Source organism: Ranitomeya imitator, chromosome 4, assembly GCF_032444005.1.
Source record: "Ranitomeya imitator isolate aRanImi1 chromosome 4, aRanImi1.pri, whole genome shotgun sequence".
Classification (NCBI taxonomy): domain Eukaryota; kingdom Metazoa; phylum Chordata; class Amphibia; order Anura; family Dendrobatidae; genus Ranitomeya; species Ranitomeya imitator.
In genome coordinates, this window is record NC_091285.1 from 88,459,919 (window position 1) to 88,483,009 (window position 23,091).

A 23,091-nucleotide genomic window follows, 5' to 3' on the forward strand; every position below is an offset into this window, starting at 1 on the left:
CTTATTGACTCAAATATAAGCCAGGTATGCATTGTCCCCTCATCCCTATCGTGGAATGCATGGCTCACCATCCCTGTCCTTGTATGCATGGCTCACCAGTCCCTGTCATTGTATGCATGGTCAGATCACTTCCCTGTACAATCACTGACGAGAGTTTGTCTTAGCTAACAGATGAGCTCCTGTGGTAGCAGCCTGGGTTGGTGACAGCACAACCTCTGGATGATTAAGCCTCCAGATGCTGAGGTTGATAGTGAATGCTGCATTTAGAAGGTTGTGAGAAGGAGAAAGTTCCCTCTCTCACCCCCATCAGCACCCCAGTGATGAAATCACAAGGAGGTGATGATGGTCAAACAATGACCTGCTCGTGTTCAAGGTATGGTGGCCTGTTACATCCAGCCATAGGTAGGCATTCTGCCAGTGCAATTTGACAGGTCTCTTGCTTTGGCATACATCTGTATTGCAATGCATAAGACCAGTGATCAGACAAATAAATGTTAAAATTCCATAGAGAGACTAACGGAAAAAGTTAGAAATTAAAAAAAAGAAAAAAAATTGCAAAAATTATTAAAATAGTCAAAAATAAAATTATAAAAATAATTAGAATTATCAAAATAAAGAATAAAAAATACACCAATAAATACACATATTTATGTAAAAAAACAAAAATAAACTAATAAAGTACACATATTAGATATGGCAGTGTCCACAACTATAATATCCAGAATCTCTTAAAACCATTGCACTATTTAACCCCTACAGTGAACACCTTAAATTAATAAACAAAAGCATGACAATAATCTATGTTTTTCAATATACTGCTAAAAAAGTGGAAAAAAAGTGATAAAAAAATGTAAATAGATATGGTATTGTTAAAAACATCATTACAGTATGTCCCAAAAATAGAGAAATAAATATGCTATAGCTATCAGAACATAGCGATGTAAAAACAATAATTTTTTTCCTAAAATAGTTTATATTGTAGAAACACGGAAAAACATAAAAATTACATAAATGTGCTATCGCTGTAATGGCACTGTCCCAAAGTATAAAGCGGTTTTATCCGTTTTGTGACATGGTGAACAAAATAAAAAAATAAAAATTCATAATTTTTTTTCATTTCGCCTCCCAAAAATAGAAAGTGGTCAAAAAATGTTATGTGCTCAATAATGGTACTAGTAAAAGCATAAACTGGTCCCCCAAAAAAAGTTCTCACAAAACTCTATTGGCAGGAATATAGAAAAGTTAAAGTGTTCAAAATCTGGCAAACAAAAAAGGATATAAATCTGGTGTTGCATTCACAAGAAAAATATAGCCAGCTTACGACAGTTGAAAAGGTGCACAGAATTTCGTCCTGATGAGACTTGACAAATAATTAAAGAAAATGGTTTGATAAATCAGCCAAATCAGTGATTCAAAGCCAAATCAGTGATCTGATTTTCCTTTGATGAAAACTCCTGAGGTGATCGAAATGCATAGATTTTCCTCTTGTCTGCTCAAGTGCTGTCAAGGAGCATTTGAATGCTTTATCATTAGTGTTGAGTGATACCTTCAGATATCCGGAAATATCGGATTGGATCGGACAGATACCCCAAAAATATCAAAAGTCAACGGGACACAAATATCGGAATTAAAATAAACCCTTTCTTTCCTTGTAGGTTAATTCTACATGAAGGAAAACAACTAAGAATAATGTAGAATGTACTGGGGGTGGTGGAGGAGACATTAAAGGCATAGAGGTTTAGTCCAATCAAATGGAATAGCAGGAATTAATTTGTTTTAAGACGTTCGGAGTTACAAAGATATTGACTATGTTAAGCTTTTTTATATTTTGTCAGATATTTGTTTCACTACTTCCATGCTCTTCACCTTCTTTTTTACTTCTCCCACACTTTATCCTTCATCATCCTCAGCAGCAGCATCTTTTTCACCAACTTCTTCAACTTCTTCATCTTCTTCTTCACGTTCTTCCTATTATTCTTTTTTTTTTTACATTCTTCATAGTCTTCTTATTCAACTATTCTTCTTCTTCATATTCTACTTCTTCATATCTTCATATTCTTCTTCTTCATCATATTCTTATTTGTGACAGGCATTTCTGTAGTTGTTATCTATAAAAGTTTGAAGATTACACCTTCCGTTCTGCCTGTCACAAAAGATTTACAACAGGATTTGTCCGCGTTCAGTTTGGCCTGCAGCAGCAGGTTTTTTCCAGGGGCACCACGAGGAGGAACGGACTCACCCCCATACACTGCTTAGTCTTCTTCTGCTTATAATTTAGATAATATCTTTTGCTCTGATTTTTAGTCTAATGCTTAATGTTCTTCTGCTTTTTGTTCTGCAGCTTCTTGTTCTTCTGCTTCTCGGTCTTCAGGGTTGTCATCTTTAGGGTCTTGAACTTGGAAATGTAGCAGAAGGTACAAGAGCAAAAGACCCTGCCGAGAACCAGCTGACAGTACTGGAACCCGGATGGCTAGCTGAAGATACAAGAGCCAATGGCACGACCAATGACCAGCTGACGGTACTGGAACCCGGTTACTAAGCAGGAGATACTCATGCCTGAAAGCACTACCAAGGACCACCTGACGTTGGTGGAACTCGGATAACCAGAAGGAGGCACCTAAGCCAAAGGCTCTGCCCGGAACCAGCTGACAGTGCTGGAACCAGGATGGGGTGCAGAAAGCAAAAGAGCAAAAGACCCTGCCAAGAACCAGCTGACGGTACTGGAACCCAGATGGCTAGACGAAGGTAGAAGAGCCAATGGCACGACCGAGGACCAGCTGACGGTACTGGAACCCGGTTACTAAGCAGGAGGTACCCGTGCCACAAAGCACTACCAAGGACCACCAGTCGTTGGTGGAACTCGGATACCGAGGAGACACCGAAGCCAAAGGGTCTGCCTGGAACCAGCTGATGGTACTGGAACCCAGGGGGACCTATTCAAGATTGACTTCCAAAAAACCAGCTAATGGTGCTGGAACTCAGATAGGTAACAGAAGGTCGACATGAAAAAAAAATTGCAAGGCCGTGAGCCGGCCAGAGTTACCAAAAACCCACAGTCCTACAGGGGGAGCTTTTCGTATTGGCACTATGGAACCAGCGTTGATTGCCAGTTCCCGCAGCTCACATAGGAAGGACCTAATCTGCAGGCACCATAGAGTCGGCTAACCCAACCGCAACCCGACAGGACAACATATTGGAGGCAAAGTGAACTTGACACTACCCGGAAACAGCTGGCGTGCTGGAACTAGGCTGGGCAGGAGGGAGTACCAGTGTCAAAGATACTTCTGAGCAGCAACTGGCGGTGTTGGAGCCCAGGGTCAATGCTAGAAACAGAGTGTAGCCAGAGGCCAATTTGGAGCAAGTTTAATATCTGTTGTAGTGTGAGTGTGGACAGAGCTGGAGAAATTGCCGGATACACAGCAGGGGATCAGCTGACGTTACTGAACCCCAATAGCAGAGGAGCAAGTGTTGACTGTGCAGATGGCACTTCTAAGCAGCAACTGGCAGTGTTGGAGCCCAGGTTCAATGCTAGAAACAGAGTGTAGCCAGAGGCCAATTTGGAGCAAGTTTAATATCTGTTGTAGTGTGAGTGTGGGCGGAGCAGGAGAAATTGCTGGATACACAGTAGGGAATCAGCTGACTTTACTAAACCCCAATAACATGGCAGCAAGTGTTGACTGTGCAGATGGCACTTCTGGGCAGCAACTAGCAGTGTTGGAGCCCAGGGTCAATGCTAGAAACAGAGTGTAGCCAGAGGCCTAATTTGAGCAAGTTTAATATCTGTTGTAGTTTGAGTGTGGACGGAGCAGGAGAAATTGCTGGATACACAGTAGGGAATCAGCTGACTTTACTGAACCCCAATAACATGGCAGCAAGTGTTGACTGTGCAGATGGCACTTCTGGGCAGCAACTAGCAGTGTTGGAGCCCAGGGTCAATGCTAGAAACAGAGTGTAGCCAGAGGCCTAATTTGAGCAAGTTTAATATCTGTTGTAGTGTGAGTGTGGACGGAGCAGGAGAAATTGCCGGATACACAGCAAGGGATCAGCTGACGTTACTGAACCCCAATAACACGGCAGCAAGTGTTGTCTGTGCAGACGGCACTTCTGAGCAGCAACTGGCAGTGTTGGAGCCCAGGGTCAATGCTAGAAACAGAGTGTAGCCAGAGGCCTAATTGGAGCAAATTTAATATCTGTTGTAGTGTGAGTGTGGGTGGAGCAGGAGAAATTGCCGGATACCCAGCAGAGGATCAGCTAATGTTACTGAACCCCGATAACAGAGGAGCAAGTGTTGACTGTGCAGACGGCACTTCTGAGCAGCAACTGGCGGTGTTGGAGCTCAGGGTCAATGCTAGAAACAGAGTGTATCCAGAGGCCTTATTGGAGCAAGTTTAATATCTGTTGTAGTGTGAGTGTGGACGGAGCAGGAGAAATTGCTAGAAACACAGCAGGGGATCAGCTGACGTTACTGAACCCCAATAACAAGTGATGACTATGCAGACGGCACCTCTGAGTAGCAACTGGTGGTGTTAGAGCCCAGGGATTACAGTTCAGGTGGTATCCAAGAAGTATCGTTTCTCCTTGTGGAGGGTGACATGATAAGCATGTCGAGGTGAGGAGACTTAAAGCCGTAATGCTCCTCTGGGAAATAGCCAAATTGTCTCTTCAGAGACGAAGTGGACTAGAACTCTAGTGCCACCTATTAAAATTAGCAATCCCAGCAGTCAATGTCGACCCTTTAACGAGCCTTGTCACATGACATAGGATAATGGAAAAACCACAACCTCAATTTGCAGACACTGTGTTTCAGGGTACTGCCCCTCAACAGTGCAAAGTGGAGATATGGTTTGGCTGATTGAGAGGCGTCTGACCGGGATCCAAGAAGTATCGTTTCTCCTTGCGGAGAGTGACATGATAAGCATGTCGAGGTGAGGAGACTTAAAGCCACAATGCTCCTCTGGGAAATAAGCAAATTGTCTCTTCAGAGAGGAAGAGGACTAGAACTCTAGTGCCACCTATTGAAAGTAGCAATCCTAACAGTCAATGTCGACCCTTTAACAAGCTTTGTCACATGACTTAGGATAATAGCCAAACCAGAACCTCAATTTGCAGACAAGGTGCTTCGAGGTACTGCCCCTCATCAGTGCAAAGTGGAGATCTGGTTTGGCTGATTGAGAGGCTTCTGACCGGGATCCAAGAAGTATCGTTTCTCCTTACAGAGAGTGACATGATAAGCATGTTGAGGCGAGGAGACTTAAAGCCACAATGCTCCTCTGCGAAATATGCAAATTGTCTCTTCAGAGAGGAAGAAAACTATAACTCTAGTACCACCTATTGGAAGTAGCAATCCTAACAGTCAATGTCAACCCTTTAACGAGCCTTGTCACATGACTTAGGATAATAGCCATGCCAGAATCTCAATTTACAGACCCTGTGTTTCAGGGTACGGCCCCTCGTCAGTGCAAAGTGGAGATCTGGTTTGGCTGATTGAGAGGCGTCTGACAGGGATCCAAGAAGTATCGTTTCTCCTTGCGGAGAATGACATGATAAGCATGTCGAGGTGAGGAGACTTAAAGCCGCAATGCTCCTCTGGGAAATATGCAAATTGTCTCTTCAGAGAGGAAGAGGACTAGAACTCTCATGCCATCTATTGGAAGTAGCAATCCTAACAGTCAATTTCGACCCTTTAACGAGCCTTGTCACATGACTTAGAATAATAGCCAAACCAGAATCTCAATTTGCAGACCCTGTTTTTTGGGGTACTGCCCCTCGTCAGTGCAAAGTGGAGATCTGGTTTGGCTGATTGAGAGGGAGGCGTCTGACCGGGATCCAAGAAGTATTGTTTCTCCTTGCGGAGACTGACATGATAAGCATGTCGAGGCGAGGAGACTTAAAGCCGTAATGCTCCTCTGGGAAATATGCAAATTGTCTCTTCAGAGAGGAAGAGGACTAGAACTCTAGAGCCACCGATTGGAAGTAGCAATCCTAACAGTCAAAGTCGACCCTTTAACCAGCCTTGTCACATGACTTTGGATAATAGCCAAACCAGAATGTCAATTTGCAGATACTGTGTTTCGGGGTACTGCCCCTAGTCAATGCAAAGTGGAGATCTGGTTTGGCTGATTGAGGGGCGTCTGACCAGGATCCAAGAAGTATCGTTTCTCCTTGCAGAGAGTGACATGATAAGCATGTCGAGGTGAGGAGACTTAAAGCCACAATGCTCCTCTGGGAAATATGCAAATTTTTCTTCAGAGAGGAAGAGAACTATAACTCTAGTGTCTCCTATTGGAAGTAGCAATCTTAACAGTCAATGTCGACCCTTTAACAAGCCTTGTCACATGACTTAGGATAATAGCCAAACCAGAATGTCAGTTTACAGACACTGTGTTTCGGGGTACTGCCCCTCCTCAGTGCAAAGTGGAGATCTGGTTTGGCTGATTGAGGGGCGTTTGACCGGGATCCAAGAAGTATCGTTTCTCCTTGCGGAGAGTGACATGATAAGAATGTCGAGGTGAGGAGACTTAAAGCCGCAATGCTCCTCTGGGAAATTTGCAAATTGTCTCTTCAGAGAGAAAAAGGACCAGAACTCTAGTGCCACCTATTGGAAATAGCAATCCTAACAGTCAATGTCGACCCTTTAATGAGCCTTGTCACATGATAATAGCCAAACCAGAATCTCAATTTGCAGACACTGTGTTTCGGGGTACTGTCCACAATTCAGGCGGTAGAAACATGAACACAACAGGAGACCTGGACACTGTTGCCAACCAATTATTTCAGAAAAGTAAGCCAATCAATGATATCGGAGGATAGTCGCATGCGACGGACTGTTAGTACACCACCTGCGGCACTAAAGATGCGTTCAAATAATACACTAGCAGCAGGGCAAGCCAGCACCTGAAATGCATACTGGCTATGCTCTGGCCATGTATCCAGCTTAGAGACCCAAAACTTGAAGGGGGAAGAGCCATGTGGTTGAACACTGAGAGCGCAAGACATGTAGTCTGTCACCATCTGACGGAAACGTTGCCTCCTGCTGACTGAAGCCGTCTGTGATGGTGTAGACATTTGTAACACAAAACTTTCCACATTTGGGCCATACTGGTCTTGCCTTGTGCTGAGGTGCTGCTTCTGCTCGCTCTTTGTGCAGAGCTTCCTCCACTGCCTCAACGCACTGAGCTGCTTGAAAAGCACTAGCAGCACTGCTCTCGGTTGGAATGGAGAACATGATGGAATGCACCAGTGTGTCTTGGTACTCCCACTAGGGTTGAGCGAAACGGGTCGAACATTTTCAAAAGTCGCCGACTTTTGGCTAAGTCGGGGTTTCATGAAACCCGATCCGACCCCTGTGCGGGGTCGGCCATGCGGTACGCGACTTTCGCGCCAAAGTCGCGTTTCAATGACGCGAAAAGCGCCATTTCTCAGCCAATGAAGGTAAACGCAGAGTGTGGGCAGCGTGATGACATAGGTCCTGGTCCCCACCATCTTAGAGAAGGGCATTGCAGTGATTGGCTTGCTGTCTGCGACGTCACAGGGGCTATAAAGAGGCGTTCCCGCCGACCGCCATCTTACTGCTGCTGATCTGAGCTTAGGGAGAGGTTGCTGCCGCTTTGTCAGAAGCAGGGATAGCGTTAGGCAGGGTCCATTAACCACAAAACCGCTTGTGCTGCAGCGATTTGCACTGTCCAACACCACCCTCGGTGTGCAGGGACAGTGGAAGTTTTTTTTTTTTTTTTTTTCCCCTCAGCGCTGTAGCTCATTGGGCTGCCCTAGAAGGCTCCCTGATAGCTGCATTGCTGTGTGTACGCCGCTGTGCAAACCAACTGCTTTTTTCAAAGCACAAATCCTCTTGTTCCTTCCTTTCTGCACAGCTATCTTTTTTGTTTGTCCACACTTTTTATTTCATTTGTGCATCAGTCCACTCCTTATTGCTGCCTGCCATACCTGGCTGAGATTACTGCAGGCAGGGAGATAGTAGCTGCCTGCCATACCTGGCTGAGATTACTGCAGGCAGGGAGATAGTAATTGTAGGACATTCCCTGTTTTTTTTTTTGTTTTTTTTTTGGTGGGAGATTAAGATTGGCAATTTGGCATTTCTGCTAGAGTGCCATCCCTGTGTGTGCCATCTCTCTCACATAGTGGGCCATAGAAAGCCTTTTCATTTTTCTGTATTTTTTTTTGTGGGGTGTATAAATTCTCCCTGATAAAAATACAGTGGGAGATTAATATTGGCCTTTGGGCTTGTGTGCCAGTCCTGAGTGTGCCATCTCTCTCACAAATAGTGGGCCATAGAAAGCCTATTTTATTTTTTTGGGGGTTTTATAAATTCTCCCTGAAAAAAAGGGAGATTAATATTGGCCTCTGGGCTTGTGTGCCAGTCCTGAGCGTGCCATCTGTGCCAGCCCTGAGCGTGCCATCTCTCTCACAAATAGTGGGCCATAGAAAGCCTATTTATTTTTTTTTTTGGTTTTATAAATTCTCCCTGAAAAAAAGGGAGATTAATATTGGCCTCTGGGCTTGTGTGCCAGTCCTGAGCGTGCCATCTGTGCCAGCCCTGAGCGTGCCATCTCTCTCACAAATAGTGGGCCATAGAAAGCCTATTTAATTTTTTTTTTTGTTTTATAAATTTTCCCTGAAAAAAGGGAGATTAATATTGGCCTCTGGGCTTGTGTGCCAGTCCTGAGCGTGCCATCTGTGCCAGCCCTGAGCGTGCCATCTCTCTCACAAATAGTGGGCCATAGAAAGCCTATTTAATTTTTTTTTTTGTTTTATAAATTTTCCCTGAAAAAAGGGAGATTAATATTGGCCTCTGGGCTTGTGTGCCAGTTGTGAGCGTGCCATCTGTGCCAGTCCTGAGCGTGCCATCTCTCTCACAAATAGTGGGCCATAGAAAGCCTATTTAAATTTTTTTTTGGTTTTATAAATTCTCCCAGAAAAAAAGGGAGATTAATATTGGCCTCTGGGCTTCTGTGCCAGTCCTGAGCGTGCCATCTGTGCCAGTCCTGAGCGTCCCATCTCTCTCACAAATAGTGGGCCATAGAAAGCCTATTTTATTTTTTTTGGGGGTTTTATAAATTCTCCCTGAAAAAAAGGGAGATTAATATTGGCCTCTGGGCTTGTGTGCCAGTCCTGAGCGTGCCATCTGTGCCAGCCCTGAGCGTGCCATCTCTCTCACAAATAGTGGGCCATAGAAAGCCTATTTATTTTTTTTTTTTGTTTTATAAATTTTCCCTGAAAAAAGGGAGATTAATATTGGCCTCTGGGCTTGTGTGCCAGTTGTGAGCGTGCCATCTGTGCCAGTCCTGAGCGTGCCATCTCTCTCACAAATAGTGGGCCATAGAAAGCCTATTTAAATTTTTTTTTGGTTTTATAAATTCTACCAGAAAAAAAGGGAGATTAATATTGGCCTCTGGGCTTCTGTGCCAGTCCTGAGCGTGCCATCTGTGCCAGTCCTGAGCGTCCCATCTCTCTCACAAATAGTGGGCCATAGAAAGCCCACTTTTAAATTTTTTTTTTGGGTTTTAGAAATTCTCCCTGGAAAAAAAAAGGGAGATTAATATTGCCCTTTGGGCTTGTGTGCCAGTACTAAGCGTTCCATCTCTCTCTCTCTCTCTCTCAGTCAGTGGGCCATAGAACGCCTATTTTTGGTTTTATTTGTTTTCTAAATTCTCCCTGAAAAAATCATTTTATTTTATTTGGTTTCTAAATTCTTCCTGATAAAATCACATTTTTTTTATTATTTTTTTTTCTAAAGTCTCCCTGAAAAAAAAAAAAAAAAACAGTGGGAGATTAATATTGGCCTTTCTGCTTGTGTGCCAGTCTTGACTCCTGGGTGCGTCATCTCTCAGTCAGTGGGCCATAGAACGCCTATTTTTGGTTTTATTTGTTTTATAAATTCTCCCAGAAAAAATCATTTTATTTTATTTGGTTTCTAAATTCTTCCTGATAAAATCACATTTTTTTTATTATTTTTTTTTCTAAAGTCTCCCTGAAAAAAAAAAAAAAAAACAGTGGGAGATTAATATTGGCCTTTCTGCTTGTGTGCCAGTCTTGACTCCTGGGTGCGTCATCTCTCAGTCAGTGGGCCATAGAACGCCTATTTTTGGTTTTATTTGTTTTATAAATTCTCCCTGAAAAAATCATTTTATTTTATTTGGTTTCTAAATTCTTCCTGATAAAATCACATTTTTTTATTATTTTTTTTTCTAAAGTCTCCCTGAAAAAAAAAAAAAAAAAACAGTGGGAGATTAATATTGGCCTTTCTGCTTGTGTGCCAGTCTTGACTCCTGGGTGCGTCATCTCTCAGTCAGTGGGCCATAGAACGCCTATTTTTGGTTTTATTTGTTTTATAAATTCTCCCAGAAAAAATCATTTTATTTTATTTGGTTTCTAAATTCTTCCTGATAAAATCACATTTTTTTTATTATTTTTTTTTCTAAAGTCTCCCTGAAAAAAAAAAAAAAAAACAGTGGGAGATTAATATTGGCCTTTCTGCTTGTGTGCCAGTCTTGACTCCTGGGTGCGTCATCTCTCAGTCAGTGGGCCATAGAACGCCTATTTTTGGTTTTATTTGTTTTATAAATTCTCCCAGAAAAAGTCATTTTATTTTATTTGGTTTCTAAATTCTTCCTGATAAAATCACATTTTTTTTATTATTTTTTTTTCTAAAGTCTCCCTGAAAAAAAAAAAAAAAACAGTGGGAGATTAATATTGGCCTTTCTGCTTGTGTGCCAGTCTTGACTCCTGGGTGCGTCATCTCTCAGTCAGTGGGCCATAGAACGCCTATTTTTGGTTTTATTTGTTTTCTAAATTCTCCCTGAAAAAATCATTTTATTTTATTTGGTTTCTAAATTCTTCCTGATAAAATCACATTTTTTTTATTATTTTTTTTTCTAAAGTCTCCCTGAAAAAAAAAAAAAAAAACAGTGGGAGATTAATATTGGCCTTTCTGCTTGTGTGCCAGTCTTGACTCCTGGGTGCGTCATCTCTCAGTCAGTGGGCCATAGAACGCCTATTTTTGGTTTTATTTGTTTTATAAATTCTCCCAGAAAAAATCATTTTATTTTATTTGGTTTCTAAATTCTTCCTGATAAAATCATATTTTTTTTATTATTTTTTTTTCTAAAGTCTCCCTGAAAAAAAAAAAAAAAAAACAACCAAAAAAAACAGTGGGAGATTAATATTGGCCTTTCTGCTTGTGTGCCAGTCTTGACTCCTGGGTGTGCCATCTCTCTCTCTCTCTCTCTCTCTCTCTCTCTCTCCAATTGTGGTCCATAGAAAGCCTACATTTTTTTTCCTTGATTTGGGTTCCAAAATCTACCAGAGAAAATAACTCCATCAATCATTGGTAGAAAAATATTGGCCTCTGGGCTTGTGTGCCACTCCTGATTCCTGTGTGCGTCATCTCTCACTCAGTGGCCCATAGAAAGCATATAGTTTGTTACATTTGTTTTCTAAATTCTCCCTGCAAAAATCTTTTTTTTTTTTTTGGGGGGGTTTCTAAAGTGTTCCTGAAAAAAATAAAAATAAAAAAAAAATAATAGTGTGACATTAATATTAACATTTGTGCTTCAGTGACAGTCCTGCGTGTGGGGCATCTCTCTAATTTGCAGCCACCAAAAAAAGAGTGTGTAACATTGGGCCTGATTTTCGCTGTGGTCTCACCAACCTGTAAAGGGGTAGCTAAATCATACTGAAGTTATAGCTCACCGTGTAAGTTGTGTGACTGCAACAAATAACGTTAGTTTGGTTACGTTTTTAAAACAATGAGGAAGTCTAGTGGAAGAGGTCGTGGCCGGGGGCGTTCATTGTCAGCTGGTAATGAGGGTAGTGGTAGTGGTGGAGCATCAGGTGGTCGTGGGGGAAAAAATATTGCACCTAAGTCTGGAGCTGTGGAGCCAGGTTCGTCGTCCGGCTACACAAGGCCTCGAACGCTCCCTTTTCTGGGATTAGGAAAACCGCTTTTAAAGCCGGAGCAGCAAGAGCAAGTTTTGGCTTATCTTGCTGACTCAGCCTCTAGCTCTTTTGCCTCATCTCGTGAAACTGGTAAAAGTAAAAGCAGCGCGTCGTTAGTGGATGTTCACGGTCAGGGACAAGTCACTTCCTTGTCCTCTTCAGCAAAAACAACAACAGAGAAGAATGCAGCAGGCGACACAACGGGTTACTCCATGGAGCTCTTTACACATACCGTCCCTGGCTTAGAAAGTGAAGCAGTTAACAGTCCATGCCCATTACAAATTGAATCTGACATGGAGTGCACTGACGCACAGCCACAGCCAGACTACTATGCTGGTCCTTTGACTCAGACCACAACATTGCCCTCGCAGGGTGCTGATCAAGAATCAGACCCTGATGAGACTATGTTGCCCCATCACGAACGCTATACCACCGAACGACACGGTGACACAGACGAAGTTGCGCAGGAGGTACAAGAAGAGTTATTAGATGACCCAGTTCTTGACCCCGATTGGCAGCCATTGGGGGAACAGGGTGCAGGCGGCAGCAGTTCTGAAGCAGAGGAGGAGGAGGGGCCGCAGCAGGCATCAACATCGCCACAGGTTCCATCTGCCGGGCCCGTATCTTGCCCAAAACGCGTGGCAAAGCCAAAACCTGGTGGAGGACAGCGTGGCCATCCGGTTAAAGCTCAGTCTGCAATGCCTGAAAAGGTATCCGATGCTAGAAAGAGTGCAGTCTGGCATTTTTTTAAACAACATCCAATTGATCAGCGCAAAGTCATCTGTCAAAAATGTTCTACTTCCTTAAGCAGAGGTCAGAATCTGAAAAGTCTCAATACTAGTTGCATGCATAGACATTTAACCACCATGCATTTGAAAGCTTGGACTAACTACCAAACGTCCCTTAAGGTTGTTGCACCCTCGGCCAATGAAGCTAGTCATCAACGCAACATCCCTTCCGGCAGTGTAGGACCACCATTTAGCGCACCACCTGCTGTATCTGTGCAGGTATCTTTGCCAGGCCAAAGCAGTCAGGGTCAGGGAATCACCAGTTTCGTAGTAGGAAACACTGCATCTAGGGCACCGGCGGCAACAATACCATCTCCCACCGTCTCTCAGTCTGCCATGTCCACCGGCACCCCCGCTAGTTCCACGATCTCCAGCTCTCCAGTCCAGCTCACCCTACATGAGACTATGGTTAGAAAAAGGAAATACTTAGCCTCGCATCCGCGTACACAGGGTTTGAACGCCCACATAGCTAGACTAATCTCGTTAGAGATGATGCCCTACCGGTTAGTTGAAAGCGAAGCTTTCAAAGACCTGATGGACTACGCTGTACCACGCTACGAGCTACCCAGTCGACACTTTTTTTCCAGAAAAGCCATCCCAGCCCTCCACCAGCATGTTAAAGAGCGCATCGTCCATGCACTCAGGCAATCTGTGAGCACAAAGGTGCACCTGACAACAGATGCATGGACCAGTAGGCATGGCCAGGGACGTTACGTGTCCATCACGGCACACTGGGTAAATGTGGTGGATTCAGGGTCCACAGGGGACAGCAAGTTTGGGACAGTTCTGCCTAGCCCACGGTCTAGTAAACAGTTGTCTGTAGCCGTTCGCACCCCCTCCTCCTCCTCCTCCTCGTCCTCCTGCAGAAGCAAGAGCTCGTCCACAGACCGCAGTCGCACAAACACTCCATCCGCACCTGCCACTGTTGCACACCAGGTCTCCCATTATGGGGCAGCTACTGGCATACGTCAGCAGGCTGTATTGGCTATGAAGTGTTTGGGCGACAATAGACACACCGCGGAAGTTCTGTCCGAGTTCTTGCAGCAAGAAACGCAGTCGTGGCTGGGCACTGTAGATCTTGAGGCAGGCAAGGTAGTGAGTGATAACGGAAGGAATTTCATGGCTGCCATCTCCCTTTCCCAACTGAAACACATTCCTTGCCTGGCTCACACCTTAAACCTGGTGGTGCAGTGCTTCCTGAAAAGTTATCCGGGGTTATCCGACCTGCTCCTCAAAGTGCGTGGACTTTGCGCACATATCCGCCGTTCGCCTGTACACTCCAGCCGTATGCAGACCTATCAGCGTTCTTTGAACCTTCCCCAGCATCGCCTAATCATAGACGTTGCAACAAGGTGGAACTCAACACTGCACATGCTTCAGAGACTGTGCGAACAGAGGCGGGCTGTTATGTTTTTGTGGGAGGATACACATACACGGGCAGGCAGTAGGATGGCAGACATGGAGTTGTCAGGTGTGCAGTGGTCGAAGATTCAAGACATGTGTCAAGTCCTTCAGTGTTTTGAGGAATGCACACGGCTGGTTAGTGCAGACAACGCCATAATAAGCATGAGCATCCCCCTAATGCGTCTGCTGATGCAAAGTTTGACGCACATAAAGGATCAGGCGTCTGCACCAGAGGAAGAGGAAAGCCTTGATGACAGTCAGCGATTGTCTGGTCAGGGCAGTGTACATGACGAGGTACCGGGCGAAGAGGAGGTGGAGGATGAGGAGGATGATGGGGATGAGTATATTTTTAATGAGGAAGCTTTCCCGGGGGCACGGGAAATTGGTGGCGTGGCAAGGCCGGGTTCTGGTTTTTTGAGGGACACAAGTGACGTAGATTTGCCTGCAACTGCCCCTCAACCAAGCACAACCGCAGATTTGACAACGGGAACTTTGGCCCACATGGCGGATTATGCCTTGCGTATCCTCAAAAGGGACACACGCATTACAAAAATGATGAACGATGACGATTACTGGTTGGCCTGCCTCCTTGATCCTCGCTATAAAGGCAAATTGCAAAATATTATGCCACATGAGAACTTGGAACTAATATTAGCAACAAAACAATCAACTCTTGTTGACCGTTTGCTTCTGGCATTCCCTGCACACAGCGCCCGTGATCGTTCTCACACGAGCTCCAGGGGCCAGCAGACCAGAGGTGTTAGAGGGGCAGAAATCAGAAGTGGCGTTGGCCAGAGGGGTTTTCTGACCAGGTTGTGGAGTGATTTTTCTATGACCGCAGACAGGACAGGTACTGCAGCATCAATTCAAAGTGACAGGAGACAACATTTGTCCAGTATGGTTACAAACTATTTTTCATCCCTTATCGACGTTCTCCCTCAACCGTCATTCCCATTTGATTACTGGGCATCCAAATTAGACACCTGGCCAGAATTGGCAGAATATGCATTGCAGGAGCTTGCTTGCCCGGCAGCTAGTGTCCTATCAGAAAGAGTATTCAGTGCTGCAGGTTCAATACTAACAGAAAAAAGGACTCGTCTGGCTACCCAAAATGTAGATGATCTAACCTTCATTAAAATGAACCACAACTGGATTTCAAAATCTTTTGCCCCACCCTGCCCGGCTGACACCTAGCTTTCCTATGAAAAGGTCTTGCCTGTGGACTATTCTGAATGACTTTTCCAATCTCGTAATTTTCTTCACCTGATTGTCCAGCATACGACATGTTTCCACCTCACGAAATGGCCAAACTCCCCACACGGGGCCGTGCTATCGCCACTTTGCGCTTGGACCCTTGAGAGTGCTGTTTGTCTGAAGAGGTGGGTGTGGCCGCTTTTGGTCGACGGCACTGCCACTGGGTCCCTCATAGTACAATAAAGTGTCTCTGGCGGTGGTGGTGCGCACCCAACGTCAGACACACCGTTGTAATATGAGGGGCCCTGTGCCTGTAACGCCGGCCACAAGACAGTTCCCCCCCCAGCTCAAACAGTGCTCTACCACTAGCAAAATTATCTCTCACAGCTTCACCAATGTGTAGTCTAGGCGCTGACATCCTTCAATGCCTGGCACTGACAATACCATTGTTTTGACATTTTTGTTATGTTAGGCCTTCGAAGCCTGTCTGCGGTCCCTTCTTTCTACAACTACTACACTGACCAGGCCACTGCTGGCCGTGTTACCCTGGAACCAATTTAAAAGTGCCTACAGTCAGCCCAATTTTGTTATGTTAGGCCTTCGAAGACTGTCTGCCGTCACTCCTTCCACTAGACTTCCACTGACCATACACTGCTGCCCATGTACCCCTGGAACCAATTTAAAGTGCCTACAGCCAGCCCAATTTTGTTATGTTAGGCCTTGGAAGCCTGTCTGCGGTCACTCCTTCCACTAGACTTCCACTGACCAGACCACTGCTGCCCGTGTACCCCTGGAACCAATTTTAAAGTGCCTACAGCCAGCCCAAGTTTGTTATGTTAGGCCTTGGAAGCCTGTCTGCGGTCACTCCTTCCACTAGGCCTCCACTGACCACACCACTGCTGCCCGTGTACCCCTGGAACCAATTTAAAAGTGCCTACAGCCAGCCCAAGTTTGTTATGTTAGGCCTTCGAAGCCTGTCTGCGGTCCATTCTTTCAACTACTACTACACTGACCAGGTCACTGCTGCCCGTGTACCCCTGGAACCAATTTAAAAGTGCCTACAGCCAGCCCAAGTTTGTTATGTTAGGCCTTGGAAGCCTGTCTGCGGTCACTCCTTCCACTAGACTTCCACTGACCAGACCACTGCTGCCCGTGTACCCCTGGAACCAATTTAAAAGTGCCTACAGCCAGCCCAAGTTTGTTATGTTAGGCCTTGGAAGCCTGTCTGCGGTCACTCCTTCCACTAGGCCTCCACTGACCACACCACTGCTGTCCGTGTACCCCTGGAACCAATTTAAAATTGCCTACAGCCATGTGTTATTATTTTAGGCCTTCGATGCCTGTCTGCGGTCACTCCTTCCACTAGGCCTCCACTGACCACACCACTGCTGTCCGTGTACCCCTGGAACCAATTTAAAATTGCCTACAGCCAGCCCAATTTTTTTATTTTAGGCCTTCGATGCCTGTCTGCGGTCCATTCTTTCAACTACTACTACACTGACCAGGTCACTGCTGCCCGTGTACCCCTGGAACCAATTTAAAATTGCCTACAGCCATGTGTTATTATTTTAGGCCTTCGATGCCTGTCTGCGGTCACTCCTTCCACTAGGCCTCCACTGACCACACCACTGCTGTCCGTGTACCCCTGGAACCAATTTAAAATTGCCTACAGCCATGTGTTATTATTTTAGGCCTTCGATGCCTGTCTGCGGTCACTCCTTCCACTAGGCCTCCACTGAGCACACCACTGCTGTCCGTGTACCCCTGGAACCAATTTAAAATTGCCTACAGCCAGCCCAATTTTTTTATTTTAGGCCTTCGATGCCTGTCTGCGGTCCATTCTTTCAACTACTACTACACTGACCAGGTCACTGCTGCCCGTGTACCCCTGGAACCAATTTAAAATTGCCTACAGCCATGTGTTATTATTTTAGGCCTTCGATGCCTGTCTGCGGTCACTCCTTCCACTAGGCCTCCACTGACCACACCACTGCTGCCCGTGTACCCCTGGAACCAATTTAAAATTGCCTACAGCCAGCCCAATTTTTTTATTTTAGGCCTTCGATGCCTGTCTGCGGTCCATTCTTTCAACTACTACTACACTGACCAGGTCACTGCTGCCCGTGTACCCCTGGAACCAATTTAAAATTGCCTACAGCCATGTGTTATTATTTTAGGCCTTCGATGCCTGTCTGCGGTCACTCCTTCCACTAGGCCTCCACTGACCACACCACTGCTGTCCGTGTACCCCTGGAACCAATTTAAAATTGCCTACAGCCATGTGTTATTATTTTAGGCCTTCGATGCCTGTCTGCGGTCACTCCTTCCACTAGGCCTCCACTGAGCACACCACTGCTGTCCGTGTACCCCTGGAACCAATTTAAAATTGCCTACAGCCAGCCCAATTTTTTTATTTTAGGCCTTCGATGCCTGTCTGCGGTCCATTCTTTCAACTACTACTACACTGACCAGGTCACTGCTGCCCGTGTACCCCTGGAACCAATTTAAAATTGCCTACAGCCATGTGTTATTATTTTAGGCCTTCGATGCCTGTCTGCGGTCACTCCTTCCACTAGGCCTCCACTGACCACACCACTGCTGCCCGTGTACCCCTGGAACCAATTTAAAATTGCCTACAGCCAGCCCAATTTTTTTATTTTAGGCCTTCGATGCCTGTCTGCGGTCCATTCTTTCAACTACTACTACACTGACCAGGTCACTGCTGCCCGTGTACCCCTGGAACCAATTTAAAATTGCCTACAGCCATGTGTTATTATTTTAGGCCTTCGATGCCTGTCTGCGGTCACTCCTTCCACTAGGCCTCCACTGACCACACCACTGCTGTCCGTGTACCCCTGGAACCAATTTAAAATTGCCTACAGCCATGTGTTATTATTTTAGGCCTTCGATGCCTGTCTGCGGTCACTCCTTCCACTAGGCCTCCACTGACCACACCACTGCTGCCCGTGTACCCCTGGAACCAATTTAAAATTGCCTACAGCCAGCCCAATTTTTTTATTTTAGGCCTTCGATGCCTGTCTGCGGTCCATTCTTTCAACTACTACTACACTGACCAGGTCACTGCTGCCCGTGTACCCCTGGAACCAATTTAAAATTGCCTACAGCCATGTGTTATTATTTTAGGCCTTCGATGCCTGTCTGCGGTCACTCCTTCCACTAGGCCTCCACTGACCACACCACTGCTGTCCGTGTACCCCTGGAACCAATTTAAAATTGCCTACAGCCATGTGTTATTATTTTAGGCCTTCGATGCCTGTCTGCGGTCACTCCTTCCACTAGGCCTCCACTGAGCACACCACTGCTGTCCGTGTACCCCTGGAACCAATTTAAAATTGCCTACAGCCAGCCCAATTTTTTTATTTTAGGCCTTCGATGCCTGTCTGCGGTCCATTCTTTCAACTACTACTACACTGACCAGGTCACTGCTGCCCGTGTACCCCTGGAACCAATTTAAAATTGCCTACAGCCATGTGTTATTATTTTAGGCCTTCGATGCCTGTCTGCGGTCACTCCTTCCACTAGGCCTCCACTGACCACACCACTGCTGCCCGTGTACCCCTGGAACCAATTTAAAATTGCCTACAGCCAGCCCAATTTTTTTATTTTAGGCCTTCGATGCCTGTCTGCGGTCCATTCTTTCAACTACTACTACACTGACCAGGTCACTGCTGCCCGTGTACCCCTGGAACCAATTTAAAATTGCCTACAGCCATGTGTTATTATTTTAGGCCTTCGATGCCTGTCTGCGGTCACTCCTTCCACTAGGCCTCCACTGACCACACCACTGCTGTCCGTGTACCCCTGGAACCAATTTAAAATTGCCTACAGCCATGTGTTATTATTTTAGGCCTTCGATGCCTGTCTGCGGTCACTCCTTCCACTAGGCCTCCACTGACCACACCACTGCTGCCCGTGTACCCCTGGAACCAATTTAAAATTGCCTACAGCCAGCCCAATTTTTTTATTTTAGGCCTTCGATGCCTGTCTGCGGTCCATTCTTTCAACTACTACTACACTGACCAGGTCACTGCTGCCCGTGTACCCCTGGAACCAATTTAAAATTGCCTACAGCCATGTGTTATTATTTTAGGCCTTCGATGCCTGTCTGCGGTCACTCCTTCCACTAGGCCTCCACTGACCACACCACTGCTGTCCGTGTACCCCTAGAACCAATTTAAAATTGCCTACAGCCATGTGTTTTTATTTTAGGCCTTCGATGCCTGTCTGCGGTCCATTCTTTCAACTACTACTACACTGACCAGGGCACTGCTGGCCGTGTACCCCTGGAACCAACATCAGAAAATATAAAAATAAGTATTTTGCTTATAAAAAAGAAAATACTGGTGAGATATCAAATGCAGACATTTTAACATTAAAAACAAACACACAACTAAAATCTGGTACAGTACTAAAAATGGCCACCAGCTACAATTACTTTCTCCTGCAAGTAGTTAACTGAAAGTTTTTTTAAATTGAAAACACACATATGGCATCCACCGAGTGTTGTCCTGTCGCGTCTTCTTTATATTATTGCCGAGAAGATGCAAAATAATGAAAATAATAAAATCATTAATTACCAAAATAATAGAGAAAGTCAACACCACATTGCAAATAAACATTCATTCCAAATAAAGAAGCAGGGCGCGTCCGAGGGTGAGTATATACCTAATAAGAATCTAATCACCCTCGGACGCGCAATGCTTATTTCCAACAGCCTTCCTTCCTAAGAATCAGCCCTTCCGTCGTGTAGAGAGACGTTGTGTTACACTCCAAGGTGTTCCCCAGGTTGCCTTTCCTGAGCTTCGATCTTCCGGCTCTCGTTTAGTAGTTGTTGGAAACTACACTGCATTAGGCCTTCAAATTGGGTATGGGGTGTAGAGAGAGGGTGTGTTACACTCCAAGGTGTTCCCCAGGTTGCCTTTCCTGAGCTTCGATATTCCGGCTCTCGTTTAGTAGTTGTTGGAAACTACACTGCATTAGGCCTTCAAATTGGGTATGGGGTGTAGAGAGAGGGTGTGTTACACTCCAAGGTGTTCCCCAGGTTGCCTTTCCTGAGCTTCGAAATTCCGGCTCTCGTTTAGTAGTTGTTGGAAACTACACTGCATTAGGCCTACAAATTTGGTATGGGGGAAACATTGGCGCATCTGCGGTCCCTCCTTCCTCTAGGCCTCCACTGACCTGTCTACTGCTGCCCGTGTTCCCCTGGAACCAATTTTAAATTGCCTACAGGCAGCCCAATTTATTATGTTAGGGCTTCGAAGCCTGTCTGCGGTCCCTCCTTCCACTAGGCCTCCACTGACCTGTCTACTGCTGCCCGTGTACCCCTTGAACCAACATCATAAAATAAAAAAAAAAGGATTTTGCTTATAAAAAAGAAAATACTGGTGAGATATCAAATGCAGACATTTTGACATTAAAAACAAACAAACAGCTAAAATCTGGTACAGTACTAAAAATGGCCACCAGCTACAATTACTTTCTCCTGCAAGTAGTTAACTGAAAGGTTTTTTAAATTGAAAACACACATATGGCATCCACCGAGTGTTGTCCTGTCGCGTCTTCTTTATATTATTGCCGAGAAGATGCAAAATAATGAAAATAATAAAATCATTAATTACCAAAATAATAGAGAAAGTCAACACCACATTGCAAATAAACATTCATTCCAAATAAAGAAGCAGGGCGCGTCCGAGGGTGAGTATATACCTAATAAGAATCTAATCACCCTCGGACGCGCAATGCTTATTTCCAACAGCCTTCCTTCCTAAGAATCATCCCTTCCGTGGTGTAGAGAGACGTTGTGTTACACTCCAAGGTGTTCCCCAGGTTGCCTTTCCTGAGCTTCGATCTACCGGCTCTCGTTTAGTAGTTGTTGGATACTACGCTGCATTAGGCCTTCAAATTGGGTATGGGGTGTAGAGAGATGGTGTGTTCCACTCCAAGGTGTTCCCCAGGTTGCCTTTCCTGAGCTTCGATCTTCCGGCTCTCGTTTAGTAGTTCTTGGAAACTACACTGCATTAGGCCTTCAAATTGGGTATGGGGTGTAGAGAGAGGGTGTGTTACACTCCAAGGTGTTCCCCAGGTTGCCTTTCCTGAGCTTCGATATTCCGGCTCTCGTTTAGTAGTTGTCGGAAACTACGCTGCATTAGGCCTACAAATTGGGTATAGGGTGTAGAGAGAGGGTGTGTTACACTCCAAGGTGTTCCCCAGGTTGCCTTTCCTGAGCTTCGATATTCCGGCTCTCGTTTAGTAGTTGTCGGAAACTACGCTGCATTAGGCCTACAAATTGGGTATGGGGTGTAGAGAGAGGGTTTGTTACACTCCAAGGTGTTCCCCAGGTTGCCTTTCCTGAGCTTCGATCTTCCGGCTCTCGTTTAGTAGTTGTTGGAAACTACGCTGCATTAGGCCTTCAAATTGGGTATGGGGTGTAGCGAGAGGGTGTGTTACACTCCAAGGTGTTCCCCAGGTTGCCTTTCCTGAGCTTCGATCTTCCGGCTCTCGTTTAGTAGTTCTTGGAAACTACACTGCATTAGACCTTCAAATTGGGTATGGGGTGTAGAGAGAGGGTGTGTTACACTCTAAGGTGTTCCCCAGGTTTCCTTGCCATTGCTTCGGTCTTCCGACTCTCGTTTAGTAGTTGTAGAAAAGTACACTGCATTAGGCCATACAAAATGGGTATGGGGTGGAGAGAGATGGTGTGTTACACTCCAAGGTGTTCCCCAGGTTGCCTTTCCTGAGCTTCTATCTTCAGGCTCTCATTAAATTGTGGTTAAATGGAACAACTGCATTTGGCGTACTAGTTGGTTTGGGGCCTACTATCGGTGTCTGCCACTCCTTGCTGTTCTCCTCCACTGAACAAAGCTGTGCCGCCTGTTTACTACGGTTGCCAATTTTGAACTGCATTTCGACTACTTACTGATTTGGCCCTACTCTCTGTGTCAGCCTCTCATTCCAGTTGTCCTCCACTGCAATGCCCCCTGGTTATTCCTGTGTTACCAATTTTGAACTGCATTTAGCCCACTTTCTTCTTTGGGCCTATATCTGTGTTTCCACTTCATCGTGCCCATTGCCCAGCCAGTGATAGATGAGTCTGCTGGTACATTGACCCATAACGCAACATTCCCCGTGCACGCTACACAACAACATTGTGACCCTGCTGAAAGTCAGGTTGCTCTTCCCGCATACCATACCACCTTACACGGGGACAAAGAGGAAGGTGCAGATGAAAGTGCAGGTTCCTTCATCAGGTGGGGGGAGGAATACTAGTTGGCGACGTCACTGGCACAGGGCCTCTCATAGTACGCAAAAGTGTTGCTGCCGGTGGGAGGCGCCCCCGCCGTGCAAACACACCGCTGTACTTTGAGGGGCCCTGTGCCAGTGCCAATGCCAACGAGTGGGCCCCCCCTGCTTGCTCAGGTTCACAGCACTTGCAAAGTTGAAATACTTACCTCTCCCTGCTCCACTGCCGTGACGTGGTCCAGATTTCCTGGGCCCACTAATTACTTGAACCAGCCCTACCCCCCACAACTTTAGCCAAATGACCCCCAATTTCAAATGCCTTCCAATTATTATAAGGTAAATTACGCTTGACAAGCTTCATTAAGAAGAATGGATGGTTTTGACATTAAAATGGGCACTCTAGGTGTTTTCCTGGCCCCCACTCACTGCCGACTATGCTGCCCCATTGACTTGCATTGGGTTTCGTGTTTCGGTCGATCCCGACTTTACGTCA